This window comes from Leuresthes tenuis, unplaced genomic scaffold, assembly GCF_036924035.1.
Source record: "Leuresthes tenuis unplaced genomic scaffold, fLeuTen1.0.hap1 SCAF_18, whole genome shotgun sequence".
Classification (NCBI taxonomy): Eukaryota; Metazoa; Chordata; class Actinopteri; order Atheriniformes; family Atherinopsidae; genus Leuresthes; species Leuresthes tenuis.
In genome coordinates this window covers 27,255,767-27,269,541 of record NW_027325372.1, presented here as the reverse complement: position 1 = coordinate 27,269,541, position 13,775 = coordinate 27,255,767, and the positions used below count along the sequence as shown (strand labels likewise).

General features: G+C 42.6%; 4 non-coding genes across 4 annotated transcripts; 3 read left to right on the top strand and 1 right to left on the bottom strand.

Annotated features, from left to right (window-relative positions):
• Nucleotides 1-392: 392 nt before the first annotated feature.
• On the top strand, nucleotides 393-506 carry LOC140276364 (U5 spliceosomal RNA). Its single transcript, XR_011908963.1, has one exon. It is a non-coding gene; the product is annotated as a U5 spliceosomal RNA (small nuclear RNA).
• Nucleotides 507-8,522: 8,016 nt separating this feature from the next.
• Nucleotides 8,523-8,636, top strand: LOC140276387 (U5 spliceosomal RNA). Its single transcript, XR_011908985.1, has one exon. It is a non-coding gene; the product is annotated as a U5 spliceosomal RNA (small nuclear RNA).
• A 308-nt stretch (nucleotides 8,637-8,944) lies between these two features.
• LOC140276133 (U2 spliceosomal RNA) lies at nucleotides 8,945-9,128 on the top strand. Its single transcript, XR_011908816.1, has one exon. It is a non-coding gene; the product is annotated as a U2 spliceosomal RNA (small nuclear RNA).
• A 3,252-nt stretch (nucleotides 9,129-12,380) lies between these two features.
• Nucleotides 12,381-12,494, bottom strand: LOC140276362 (U5 spliceosomal RNA). The gene has a single exon (XR_011908962.1). It is a non-coding gene; the product is annotated as a U5 spliceosomal RNA (small nuclear RNA).
• Nucleotides 12,495-13,775: the final 1,281 nt, after the last annotated feature.

Here is a 13,775-nt window from a genome sequence, read left to right as displayed (position 1 = left end):
TTTTCACATAGTTTGAGTGAAGGAATTCATTTTATAGATAAAATCCCAAGAGTCTGCTGAGAAAAGAGAGTGAATGCGAAGTAGACTTTAACACGGCTATGGGAGCGAGCCGAGTGTGGGCTAACCGGGAGAATTGCTTGAAAGAAACGCGACACCGAATGAGCGGTCAGAACAAAGCCTCAATACGGGATTCTCGTGGTGTTTTTGTTGCTGCCTTGTCTTTTGCACAGAGTAAAAGACAAGGCAGCCATCGAATAGGGCCCGATTGTTCCTACTTGGTCAGCCGAGGAGCAAGGGGGGGGGAGCAAGCGGCTCAACCAAGCAAAGCTCACCATGGGGAAGGTGGCTATGCCAACAAGCCTGATGCCCTGCTCCCGCAGTGACGGATAATCGTACTCTGGTTTCTCTTCATAACGTACAAGTCTTTCGCCTTTTACTAAAGATTTCTGTGGAGAGCAGCACTAATGAGTTGTTTCTATTTTTGGCAGGCTTTACCTTTGCGGGTGAAGCCCTTTCTGTGTGTGCAAAAGAAATCTTCTTACTGTGCAGAGTGACTTCTCTGAGTAGAGTCGCCTTACTTGTTGCGACTGTGCCGATGTTCGAAGCTGGAGTGCAAAGTTGTTGCTTGAATGGTGCTTGCTGGAGCGTGCGGGAGTGCAAAGTTATACCATTTAAAAGGGCTGAAGAGTGCTCAGTGCAGCGGGTGGGCGACACTCTGGCCACCTTGAAAACCGAGGTTACATCCACTACCAGGGGCAGCCCAAGTTCTGCCGCAAGTGTGGTGAGCATGGGCACCTGGTTGAGGCTTGTACCAAGGTGTTATGTGGGAAGAGCAGAGAAATTGGGCAAACTTTTGGAGAGTGTCCAAATGGCAGGAAATGTAATCTCTGTGGAGAATTAAATCACCTCTTCAGAGATTGCCCTAAATCTTTTGCCAACAAATTAAAGACGGTAAAGCCACAGTCAAGCCAACAAAGAGAAGGACCAAAGGTGGCAGTTGGTGAACAAAGTGAAGAGGTTGACCCAATAAATTCAAACTTCCCGCCAAAAGCTTGGATTGGAAGTGAGGAGCAAAAAGGGGAGGGGCCTGTAGAGGCCTCACCACTCAGTGTTGAAGTCTGTGAGAATTCACAGGCAGAGGGTGGAGCTACGCTAAATGAGGAGGAAGAGCAGACAGGTGAGTCTAGTGAAGATACTCACCTCCCCGAAGGTCAACAGAAGGTCAATTTGTTGATAGGCATTCATTTATTTCTTCACTTCTGATGAAGTTTCAACAATAAACAACAAACTTTGTATTATGAGAAAGAACCCGAATCATTCTTCAGGAATCCGAAAATAAGCTCTATTTTATGAGTTATGCACGAATTCGGATTCTCCTATAAAACGAATTCCTTAACTCAAACCAAGTTAAGACTGCTTTGTCCTTCATATTTATTCATGTCTAATCAAGTTTCAACGATAAACAACGTTGTACTTTGTAGAATGAGAAAGAACTTCTTCAGCAATAAGCATCTCTCGACATATGACGAAGTACAGATTTTGCTATAAAATTAATACTTTCTATCAGCCTGACTTAAAACTGTTTGTCCTCCTTATTTATCCACTTCAAATCAAGTTTCAACAAATAAAAAAATGTTGTAGTTTGAGAAAGTAAAACTTAATCTTCAGCAATCAGTATAAAAAGAGGTGCAAATGCCAACCATACATACATAAAAGGTGGAGCGGAAGTATTCAGCTGCAAGTAGGTGTGAATGTTCGACTATAATTTGCAAAAAGCGGGTAAGAAAAGGTTCGAATGGCCAACTATATATTAACAAAAGCGGGAGGAGAGGTCTTCGGATGAGAGTGGGTGAGAATTTCCAACCATAATCTATAAAATACGGTGAAAAAAAATATGTGAATGCCTCATAGAACACTAAAAGCGGAAGTGTTCGGCTGCAAGAAGGTGTGAATGTCCGACTATATTTGGTGAAAAGCAGGTGAAGCAAGGTCTGAATGCCCAACCTTACATCATCAAAAGCGAGATCAGAGGTGTTTGGCTGCAAGAAGGCCATAGTTTTCCAAAAGCGGATAAGGTGCGAATGTCCGACTAAATATCAACAAAATTTGGGGCGGAGGTCTTCGGATGCAAGAAGGTGTGAATGTCCACCCATAATTCATGAAAAATGGGTAAAAAAAGGTGCGAATGCCTAACAAAACATTATCAAAAGCAGGTGTGAATGTCAGATCATAATTTGTAAAAAGCTGATGAGAAAGGGTGAGAATGCCCGACTATACACCATCAAATGCGGGAGCGGAGGTGTTCGGCTCTGAGTAGGTGTGAATGTCCGACCATAATTGCTGAAGAATGTGTTAGAAAAGGTAAGAATGCTGGACCATACATCATCAAAAGCGGGAGAGGTGGTGTTCGGCTGAAAAAAGGTGTGACTGTTCGACTAAAGTTTGTAAAAAGTGGGTAAGACAAGGTGCGAATGCCTGACAATGTATGATCAAAAGCGGGAGCGGAGGTGTTCAGCTGCAAGAAGGTCTACATGTCCTTCAATAATTGCTAGAAAACATGAAAGAAACTTTTCGAAAATCAAACCGCACATGATCATTAGTGGGATAGGAGGTGTTCAGCTGCAAGGTGTGAATGTCCACCCATAATTCCTGAAAAATGGGCAAAAAAAAGGTGTGAATGCCCAACGATACATCATCAAAATCAGGAGTGGAAGTGTTCGGCTAGAAGAAGGTGTGAACGTCCAACCAAAATATGTAAAAAGAAGTTAAGAAAAGGTTCGAATATCCAACCAAACATAATCAAAAGCGGGAGCAGAGCTGTTCGACTGCAAGTAGGTGTGAATGTCAGATCATAATTTGCAAAAAGCTGATGAGAAAGGGTGAGAATGCCCGACTATACACCATCAAATGCGGGAGCGGAGTTGTTCGGCTGTGAGTAGGTGTGAATCTCCGACCATAATTGCTGAAAAATGTGTTAGAAAAGGTAAAAATGCCGGTCCATACATCATCAAAAGCGAGAGAGGTTGTGTTCGGCTGCAAGTAGGTGTGAATGTCCAGCCATAATTACTCACAAACGGGTAAGAAAAGGTAGTATTGCCAGACCATATATGATCAAAACAGGGAGCGGAGGTGGTTCAGCTGCAAGAAGGTTTGAATGTCCGACTAAAGTTCAAATATATTAACAAAAGCGGGAGGAGAGGTCTTCCGATGAGAGTGGTTGAAAATTTCCGACCATAATGTATAAAATGCGGTGAAAAAAAGGTGTGATAGAACACTAAAAGGTGGAGCGGAAGTGTTCGGCTGCAAGAAGGTGTGAATGTCCGACTATATTTGGTGAAAAGCAGGTGAAGCAAGGTCTGAATGCCCAACCTTACATCATCAAAAGCGAGATCAGAGGTGTTTGGCTGCAAGAAGGCCATAGTTTGCCAAAAGCGTGTAAGGTGCGAATGTCCGACTAAATATCAACAAAATTTGGGGCGGAGGTCTTCGGATGCAAGTGGGTGTGAATATCCCACCATACAAGTATGGTGGAGAGGAAGCTGTGAATAGCCGACCATAGTTTGGAAAAAGCGGGTAAGAAAAGGTTTGAATGCCCGAACATACACCATCAAAAGAGGGAGCGGAGGTGTTCCGCTGTACGAAGGTGTGAATGTCCGACCATACTTGGTAAAAAGCGGGTAAGAAAAGGTTAAAATACCCGACTGTACACAATCAATAGCGGGAGCGGATGTGTTCGGCTACAAGAAGATGTGAAAGTCCGACCATGGTTTGTAAAAAGCGGGTAAGAAAAGGTGCGAATGTCCGACAATGTATGATCAAAAGAGAGAGCAGAGGTTTTCGGATATACGAAAGTTTGAATGTCCTACCATAGTTTGTAAATAGCGGGTAAGAAAAGGTTCGAATGCCCAACTATACACCATAAAAAGCGGGAGCGGAGGTGTTCCGCTGTAAGACGGTGTGAATGTCCGACCATAGTTGGTAAAAAGCGGGTAAGAAAAGGTTAAAATACCCGACTGTACAAAATCAATAGCGGGAGCGGAGTTGTTCGGCTACAAGAAGGTGTGAAAGTCCGACCATGGTTTGTAAAAAGCAGTTAAGAAAAGGTTCGAATGCCCAACCAAACATAATCAAAAGCGGGAGCAGAGCTGTTCGACTGCAAGTAGGTGTGAATGTCCAGCCATAATTACTCACAAACGGGGGAAGAAAAGGTAGTATTGCCAGACCATACATGATCAAAACAGGGAGCGGAGGTTCAGCTGCAAGGTGTGAATGTCTGACTATAGTTTGTAAAAAGCGGGTAAGAAAAGGTGCCAATGCCCGACAATGTATGATCAAAAGAGAGAGCGGAAGTGTTCGGCTGCAAGGTCTGAATGTCCAACCATAATTTGTAAAAACCGGGTAAGAAAAGGCTCGAAAGCCCGACTATACATCATCAAAAGCGGGAGCGGAGGTGTTCAGCTGCAAGAAGGTGTGAATGTTCGACTAAAGTTTTGTAACGTTACTGCAAAGTACAACGTTGTTTTTTTGTTGAAATCTATATAGACATTGATAAATACCAGCCGAAACTCTGCTGCCGCTTTTGATAATTTATGGTTGGGCATTCTTACCTTTTCTTACCCGATTTTTACAAATTATGATCTTACATTCACACCTACTTGCAGTCGAACACCTTCTCATCCACTTATGATCATGTGCGGTTGGGCTTTCGCACCTTTTCTTACCCGTTTGTGAGTAATTATGGCTGGACATTCACACCTACTTGCAGCTGAACACAACCTCTCCCGCTTTTGATGATATATGGTCCGGCATTCTTACCTTTTCTAACACATTTTTCAGCAATTATGGTCGGACATTCACACCTACCCACAGACGAACACCTCCGCTCCCACATTTGATAGTGTATAGTCGGGCATTCTCACCCTTTCTCAACAGCTTTTTGCAAATTATGATCTGATATTCACACCTACTTGCAGTCGAACAGCTCTGCTCCCGCTTTTGATTATGTTTGGTTGGATATTCGAACATTTTCTTAACTGCTTTTTACAAACTTTGGTCGGACGTTCACACCGTCTTGCAGCCGAACACCTCCGCTTCCGCTTTTGATGGTATATAGTCGGGCATTCGAGCCTTTTCTTACCCGACTATTACTTACTATGGTTGGACATTCAAACCTTCTTGTAGCCGAACACACCCGCTCCTGCTTTTGATGATGTATGATTTGGCATTCGCACCTTTTCTTACCCATTTTTCAGTAATTTTTGGTCGGACATTCAGACCTTCTTGCACCTGAACACCTCTGCTCCCGCTTTTGATGGTGTATAGTCGGGCTTTCGAGCCTTTTCTTCCCCGATTTTTACAAATTGTGGTTGGACATTCAGACCTTGCAGCCGAAAACCTCCGCTCCCTCTTTTGATCATACATTGTCGGGCATTTGCCCCTTGTCTTACACGGTTTTTACAAACTTTAGTCAGACATTCACACCTTGCAGCTGAACCACCTCCATTCCCTGTTTTGATCATGTGTGGTCTGGAAATACTACCTTTTCTTCCCCCGTTTGTGAGTAATTATGGCTGGACATTCACACCTACTTGCAGCCGAAAAACCACCTCTCCCGCTTTTGATGATGTATGGACCGGCATTTTTACCTTTTCTAACACATTTTTCAACAATTATGGTTGGAGATTCACACCTACTCACAGCCGAACACCTCCGCTCCCGCATTTGATGGTGTATATTCGGGCATACGAACCTTTTCTTACCCGCTTTTTACAAACCATGGTCGGACTTTCACACCTTCTTGTAGCTGAACAACTCCGCTCCCTCTTTTGATTGTGTACAGTCGGTTATACAAACCTGTTCTTACCCGCTTTTTACAAACTATTGTCGGACATTCAAACCTTCTTGTAGCCGAACACATCCACTCCTGCTTTTGATGATGTATGGTTGGGCATTTGCACCTTTTCTTACCCATTTTTCAGTAATTATGGGTGGATATTCACACCTTCTTGCAGCGGAACACCTCCTCTCCCGCTTATGATTATGTGCGGTTTGATATTCGAAAATTTTCTTTCATGTTTTATAGCAATTATTGATGGACATTCATACCTTCTTGAAGCCGAACACATCCACTCCTGCTTTTGATGATGTATGGTTGGGCATTCGAACCTACTTGTTGCCCGTTTTTCATTAATTATGGGTGGACATTCACACCTTGTCGCAGCCAAACACCTCCGCTCCCTGTTTTGATCATGTATGTTTTGACATTCGCACCTTTTCTCACCTGCTTTTTACTATTGTCGGCCAATCACAGCTTCCTCTCCACCATACTTGTATGGTAGGAAATTCTCACCCACTCTCATCCGAAGACCTCTCCTCCCGCTTTTGTTAATATTTAGTCGGGCATTCGAACCTTTTCTTACCCACTTTTTACAAATTATGGTCGAGCATTCACACCTACTTGCAGCTGAATACTTCCGCTCCACCTTTTAGTGATGTATGGTTGGCATTTGCACCTTTTGTTACCCTCTTTTTATACTGATTGCTGAAGATTAAGTTGTTCTTTCTCAAACTACAATTTTTTTTTAATTGTTGAAACTTGATTTGAAGTGGATAAATAAGGAGGACAAACAGTTTTAAGTCAGGCTGATAGAAGAAATTAATTTTATAGCAAAATCTGTATTTCGTCATATGTCGAGAGATGCTTATTGCTGAAGAAGTTCTTTCTCATTCTACAAAGTACAACGTTGTTTATCGTTGAAACTTGATTAGACATGAATAAATATGAAGGACAAAGCAGTCTTAACTTGGTTTGAGTTAATTAATTCGTTTTATAGGAGAATCAGAATTCGTGCTTATTTTCGGATTCCTGAAGAATGAGTCTGGTTCTTTCTCATAATACAAAGTTTGTTGTTTATTGTTGAAACTTCATCAGAAGTGAAGAAATAAATGAATGCCTATCAACAAATGTGGGATCTAAACTCTACTGTTTCCTCTAAAATAATTTCTTTTCTCAATTCAGAAATGTGTGTGTGTAAGTCACAACACCCGTGACACCAAAACGGCTTTCTTTTCTCTCTTTTCTCTACACTCTGCACTATGAGCACACACACCAAATCAGAAAGGCTTTTTTCTCTCTTTTCTACATTATGGACTGTGGGGACACAAAACCGCTCTCTCTTTTTTTTTTTGATTGTGTGCCAGGGCGTTGTCTCACGTATTAGATTATGCTTAAGATACGAATGGGTTTATCAGTCACATCAGAATCCATACATACTGATCCTCCCGTAATAAAATGGTCGGATCTTATCAAACACACTTTGTTTCTTGTGACAATCAAGTCAGCGAAACAGCGTATACATGTCAAGACACTGAATCAAGTTTGCCACAAGAACTCATAAGTTTGGCAGTATTGCTCTGCCGTCAGCAATCAAACACCCATTTTATTTTCGTGAGACGTGCAGGCACCTGTTCATCTACTGTTCTATCACTATGAATTAGTTTATCTATTATCAATAAGGATACTTCTACAACTACTATCAAAGTATGTCCAGACTTCTTATGTTGTCAGTTGCTATATATGAATAAGTGGGTAGCTACTGACAAGCATTAAGCATGTCACACAGCCCAAACATATAACATTTCAGGACACACCACACAGTTAACAACCACAGTGAAGTGTCAAAGCCCAAACATTCAACAGGACACTTACACAACACATTCAAATCAAACAGTCAGACAACATACAAGAACATATACCCCAGCCGGCATTGCTCCCTGCCTATTTTCGTACAGCTCACTATGTGTGCGCACACCTTTATTCACAAACTCTTCAACTTATGCTCTTTTACCGAAGCTGCTACAGCTCGATTGGCCGAATACCCTTAGATCCTATTTCGGTGAATTTGACATCTGCCTTACATGTAACAGATTAGCGGTTTAGCAGTTTTAATTTAGTTTGAGTGAAGGAATTCATTTTATAGCAAAATCTGAAATCGTGAAGCACTCATGAAAGTAAGCTTATTCTCGGATTCCTGAAACTTTAGATTTGCTCTTTCTTTTACTGCAAAGTACAACGTTGTTTTTTTTGTTTAAATCTTTCTAGACATGGTAAATATGAACGACAAAGCAGTTTTCACATAGTTTGAGTGAAGGAATTAATTTTATAGATAAAATCCCAAGAGTCTGCAGAGAAAAGAGAGTGAATGCGAAGTAGACTTTAACACGGCTATGGGAGCGAGCCGAGTGTCGGGCTAACCGGGAGAATTGCTTGAAAGAAACGCGACACCGAATGAGAGGTCAGAACAAAGCCTCAATACGGGATTCTCGTGGTGTTTTTGTTGCTGCCTTGTCTTTTGCATAGAGTAAAAGACAAGGCAGCCATCGAATAGGGCCCGATTGTTGCTACTTGGTCAGCCGAGGAGCAAGGGGGGGGGGGGCAAGCGTCTCAACCAAGCAAAGCTCACCATGGGGAAGGTGGCTATACCAACTAGCCTGATGCCCTGCTCCCGCAGTGACGGATAATCGTACTCTGGTTTCTCTTCATAACATACAAGTCTTTCGCCTTTTACTAAAGACTTCCGTGGAGAGCAGAACTAATGAGTTGTTTCTATTTTTGGCAGGCTTTACCTTTGCGGGTGAAGCCCTTTCTGTCTGTGCAAAAGAAATCTTGCTACTTTGCAGAGTGACTTCTCTGAGTAGAGTCGCCTTACTTGTTGCGACTGTGCCGATGTTCGAAGCTGGAGTGCAAAGTTGTTGCTTGAATGGTGCTTGCTGGAGCATGCGGGAGTGCAAAGTTATACCATTTAAAAGGGCTGAAGAGTGCTCAGTGCAGCGGGTGGGCGGAGGTGCAACGTGACACTCTGGCCACCTATGGCCATAAAAAGAACACTGCTACAAGTGCGCATTGTGCCAGCAAGGGCCCTCGGACCTGAAACAGTGGACAGTTATCGCTTCTCGGCCTTTTGGCTAAGATCAAGTGTAGTATCCGTTCTTATCAGTTTAATATGTCCTCTATACGAGGACAACATATTAAATGGATTTTTAAGAATAGGAGTTGAAAAAGAAGCTTGCTCCGTTCACTCCAAGCCTCGACCCGGTACTGCAGTGCCGCTGGGAACGGTGCGCTCTCCTCTGCTCTTGTGAAAAAGCAAACAGCGGTGCAGGATGGAAGTTTCAGGGAGCCCAAGATGAAACTTTCTTTTAATCTGCTGAGAAAAGAGAGTGAATGCGAAGTGGACTTTAACACGGCTCTGGGAGCGAGCCGAGTGCGGGCTAACCGGGAGAATTGCTTGAAAGAAACGCGACACCGAATGAGTGGTCAGAACAAAGCCTCAATACGGTGTTCCCGTGGTGTTTGTGGCTGCCTTGTCTTTTGCACAGAGTAAAAGACAAGGCAGCCATCGAATAGATTGCTTCTACTTGGTCAGCCGAGGAGCAGGGGGGGGGGGGGGGGGTGCAAGCGTCTCAACCAAGCAAAGCTCACCAAGTAGGAACAATCGGGCCCTTTTCGATGGCTGCAACACCTGAAAGAGATATTGATGCGAGACCCGATCAAATGCTTTTTCAAAGTCTAAATTTAAGATGACAAGCCGGGTGTTTCTGTCTCTAGCGTAATCAATGATGTCTCGAATCAGTACGAGGCTGTCGGTGAGTTGTCTCCCTGAGATGGCACAAGCTTGGTCTGGGTGAATTACCTCCTCTAAAACAGAGGACATCCGTGTCGCTAAAACCTTGCTAAAAAGTTTACAGTCAAAGTTTAAAAGTGTGATGGGCCTCCAATTCTTTAGGTCAGTCTTATCATTTTTTTTATAAAGTAGAGTCACTATTCCCACTCTAAAACTGTCAGGCAGTCGGTCGAGTTTTTCAAAATCTTTAAAAACATCTAAAATGTCTGATGATAAAAGGTCCCAATAGGTCAGATAGAATTCTGCAGGAAGCCCGTCTAAACCCGGAGCTCGACTTCTCTTAAAACCTGTTAGGCATTTTTTTAACTCTAAAGCAGTAAAATTCTGTGTCAAGTGTGCATTCTCTTTTACGGTTTTGTCAACGAATTTTAAGATTTCTGCCGATGTTTCCAAGTGCACTGGTTTCTCTTTGTACATGTTACTATAAAAGGTATGTACAGTTTCAATCATCTCTTGTGTGGATTTTATTAAAAACCCATCTTCTCTTTTTAGATTTTGAATATACTCCTTTTTATTTATAACTTTCTTTCTTTTTCACCTTCCTCAATTTCCTGCTCCTTGCTTCTTACAAAAATTCCTTTACTCTTTATTTCTGCTAAAACTGACATTTCCTTTTTGACATCTTTGATTTCTTCTTTAAAGTCTATGCCACACTGATTTAGTTTAAAGTAGCGCTGTAAGCGTTTATGTAGTCCCATCATACATCTATTCTCTTTCCTTTTTTTACGTTTACCTTGCTGTTTAAAAAAAGTCTGGGTCGTTTCCTTCACCATTTCCCACCATTGTGCATGTGTTTCGTAGAGGTCTTGAAGGGTCTGCCACTCTTTATAACATTCCCTGTACTGACTGACTATGATTTCATCCTCCAACAGGGAACAGTTGAGTTTCCACAGACCACTTCCTACCGTCACACCAGAAGGGGGTGAAAGGGTGCAGGAGAGCATAAGGTGGTCTGAAAAGAAAACAGGGGTTAATCTAACATCAGTGGGTGGGCAATCTCTAGTAAAGAAATAATCAATGCGAGAGGCTCTGGTGCCATCATGACTAAACCAGGTGAAGCCCTCCTCTCTGGGATGCATGGTTTTAAAACAGTCAGTAAGCTTAAAATCCCTGCATATGCCCTGAAGTAAAATCGAAGTCTTATCCACTTTAAAATCTACCCCTGCTCTTTTTCTATCTTTCCTGCTCAAGATACAGTTAAAATCCCCTCCTACAACTAAAGGTACTTGCCCTAGCATGTAAAGCTGTATATATTCTAAAAGGTCATACCTTTCATTTTTTCCATTGAAACCATAAATATTTAAGAGGTTAAAGTCTTGCCCCATAAAATTCAAGTGTGCTAAAAGTGCCCGTCCGTCTCTCACCACTGTGCTACCTTTCACCAGAACATGCGGATTTTTAATTAGAATGGCCACACCATCATTTTTATTTTGATTTGAGCCACTCCATATCGATAAATGGGGCCACATTTCCTCTCATTGTCTATGGTTTTTTAAAAAAGGTAGTCCACATTCTTGTATTAAAAACACATCTGATTTAATGGAGTCTAAGAAGGATAAAATACTCTGGGCTCTTGTCTTTGATTTCACACTTCTCACATTTAGTGTTGAGAAGGTGAGAACCATTAAAAGCATAAAGGAAAGTAGGTATGTCATTTTCGTTTTTCTAAGTTATCAAAACAAATTACACACAGGTTATTTCTTGGGAAACTAGCTCTTCCTTCATTTCTTTAGGTGAAAAGTGAGTAGGGTGATCTATATTTCCTTTTCGGACTCTCGGTGTTGGCCTCTGACGCAATGTTGCATTTAACTTTGAGTCCCTGGGGGTTGATTGCAGAGCTGAAGTTAAAAAGGAGACCTCATTTCGTGAGTCGGAGGGGAAGACTCTAGGTTCTTCCACTGAAGAACTGTCTGAAAGGGACCTAACCCTTCCCCTCTTCTCTGATACCACTGGGGAATCAGAGGCTCAGATGCCGTCCTCTTCGGCTGTTGACCTTCGGGGAGGTGAGTATCTTCACTAGACTCACCTGTCTGCTCTTCCTCCTCATTTAGCGTAGCTCCACCCTCTGCCTGTGAATTCTCACAGACTTCAACACTGAGTGGTGAGGCCTCTACAGGCCCCTCCCCTTTTTGCTCCTCACTTCCAATCCAAGCTTTTGGCGGGAAGTTTGAATTTATTGGGTCAACCTCTTCACTTTGTTCACCAACTGCCACCTTTGGTCCTTCTCTTTGTTGGCTTGACTGTGGCTTTACCGTCTTTAATTTGTTGGCAAAAGATTTAGGGCAATCTCTGAAGAGGTGATTTAATTCTCCACAGAGATTACATTTCCTGCCATTTGGACACTCTCCAAAAGTTTGCCCAATTTCTCTGCTCTTCCCACATAACACCTTGGTACAAGCCTCAACCAGGTGCCCATGCTCACCACACTTGCGGCAGAACTTGGGCTGCCCCTGGTAGTGGATGTAACCTCGGTTTTCAAGGTGGCCAGAGTGTCGCCCACCCGCTGCACTGAGCACTCTTCAGCCCTTTTAAATGGTATAACTTTGCACTCCCGCACGCTCCAGCAAGCACCATTCAAGCAACAACTTTGCACTCCAGCTTCGAACATCGGCACAGTCGCAACAAGTAAGGCGACTCTACTCAGAGAAGTCACTCTGCACAGTAAGAAGATTTCTTTTGCACAGACAGAAAGGGCTTCACCCGCAAAGGTAAAGCCTGCCAAAAATAGAAACAACTCATTAGTGCTGCTCTCCACAGAAATCTTTAGTAAAAGGCGAAAGACTTGTACGTTATGAAGAGAAACCAGAGTACGATTATCCGTCACTGCGGGAGCAGGGCATCAGGCTTGTTGGCATAGCCACCTTCCCCATGGTGAGCTTTGCTTGGTTGAGACGCTTGCCCCCCCCCCCCTGCTCCTCGGCTGACCAACTAGGAACAATCGGGCCCTATTCGATGGCTGCCTTGTCTTTTACTCTGTGCAAAAGACAAGGCAGCAACAAAAACACCACGAGAATCCCGTATTGAGGCTTTGTTCTGATCGCTCATTCGGTGTCGCGTTTCTTTCAAGCAATTCTCCCGGTTAGCCCACACTCGGCTCGCTCCCATAGCCGTGTTAAAGTCTACTTCGCATTCACTCTCTTTTCTCAGCAGACTCTTGGGATTTTATCCATAAAATTAATTCCTTCACTCAAACTATGTGAAAACTGCTTTGTCCTTAATATTTACCATGTCTAGAAAGATTTAAACAAAAAAAACAACGTTGTACTTTGCAGTAAAAGAAAGAGCAAATCTAAAGTTTCAGGAATCCGAGAATAAGCTTACTTTCATGAGTTCTTCACGATTTCGGATTTTGCTATAAAATGAATTCCTTCACTCATACTAAATTAAAACTGCTAAACCGCTAATCTGTTATATGTAAGGCAGATGTCAAATTCACCGAAATAGGATCAAAGGGTATTTGGCCAATCGAGCTGTAGCAGCTTCGGTAAAAGAGTATAAGTTGAAGAGTTTGTGAATAAAGGTGTGCGCACACATAGTGTGCTGTACGAAAATAGGCAGGGAGCAATGCCGGCTGGGGTATATGTTCTTGTATGTTGTCTGACTGTTTGATTTGAATGTGTTGTGTAAGTGTCCTGTTGAATGTTACATGTTTGGGCTTTGACACGCTTCACTGTGGTTGTTAATTGTGTGGTGTGTCCTGAAATGTTATATGTTTGGGCTGTGTGACATGCTTAATGCTTGTCAGTAGCTACCCACTTATTCATATATAGCAACTGACAACATAAGAAGTCCGGACATACTTTGATAGTAGTTGTAGAAGTATCCTTATTGATAATAGATCACTAATTCATATTGATAGAACAGTAGATGAACAGGTGCTTGCACATGTCTCACGAAAATAAAATGGGTGTATGATTGCTGACGGCAGAGCAATACTGCCAAACTTATGAGTTCTTGTGGCAAACTTGATTCAGTGTCTTGACGTGTATACGCTGTTTTGCTGACTTGATTGTCACAAGAAACAAAGTGTGTTTGATAAGATCCGACCATTTTATTACGGGAGGATCAGTATGTATGGATTCTGATGTGACT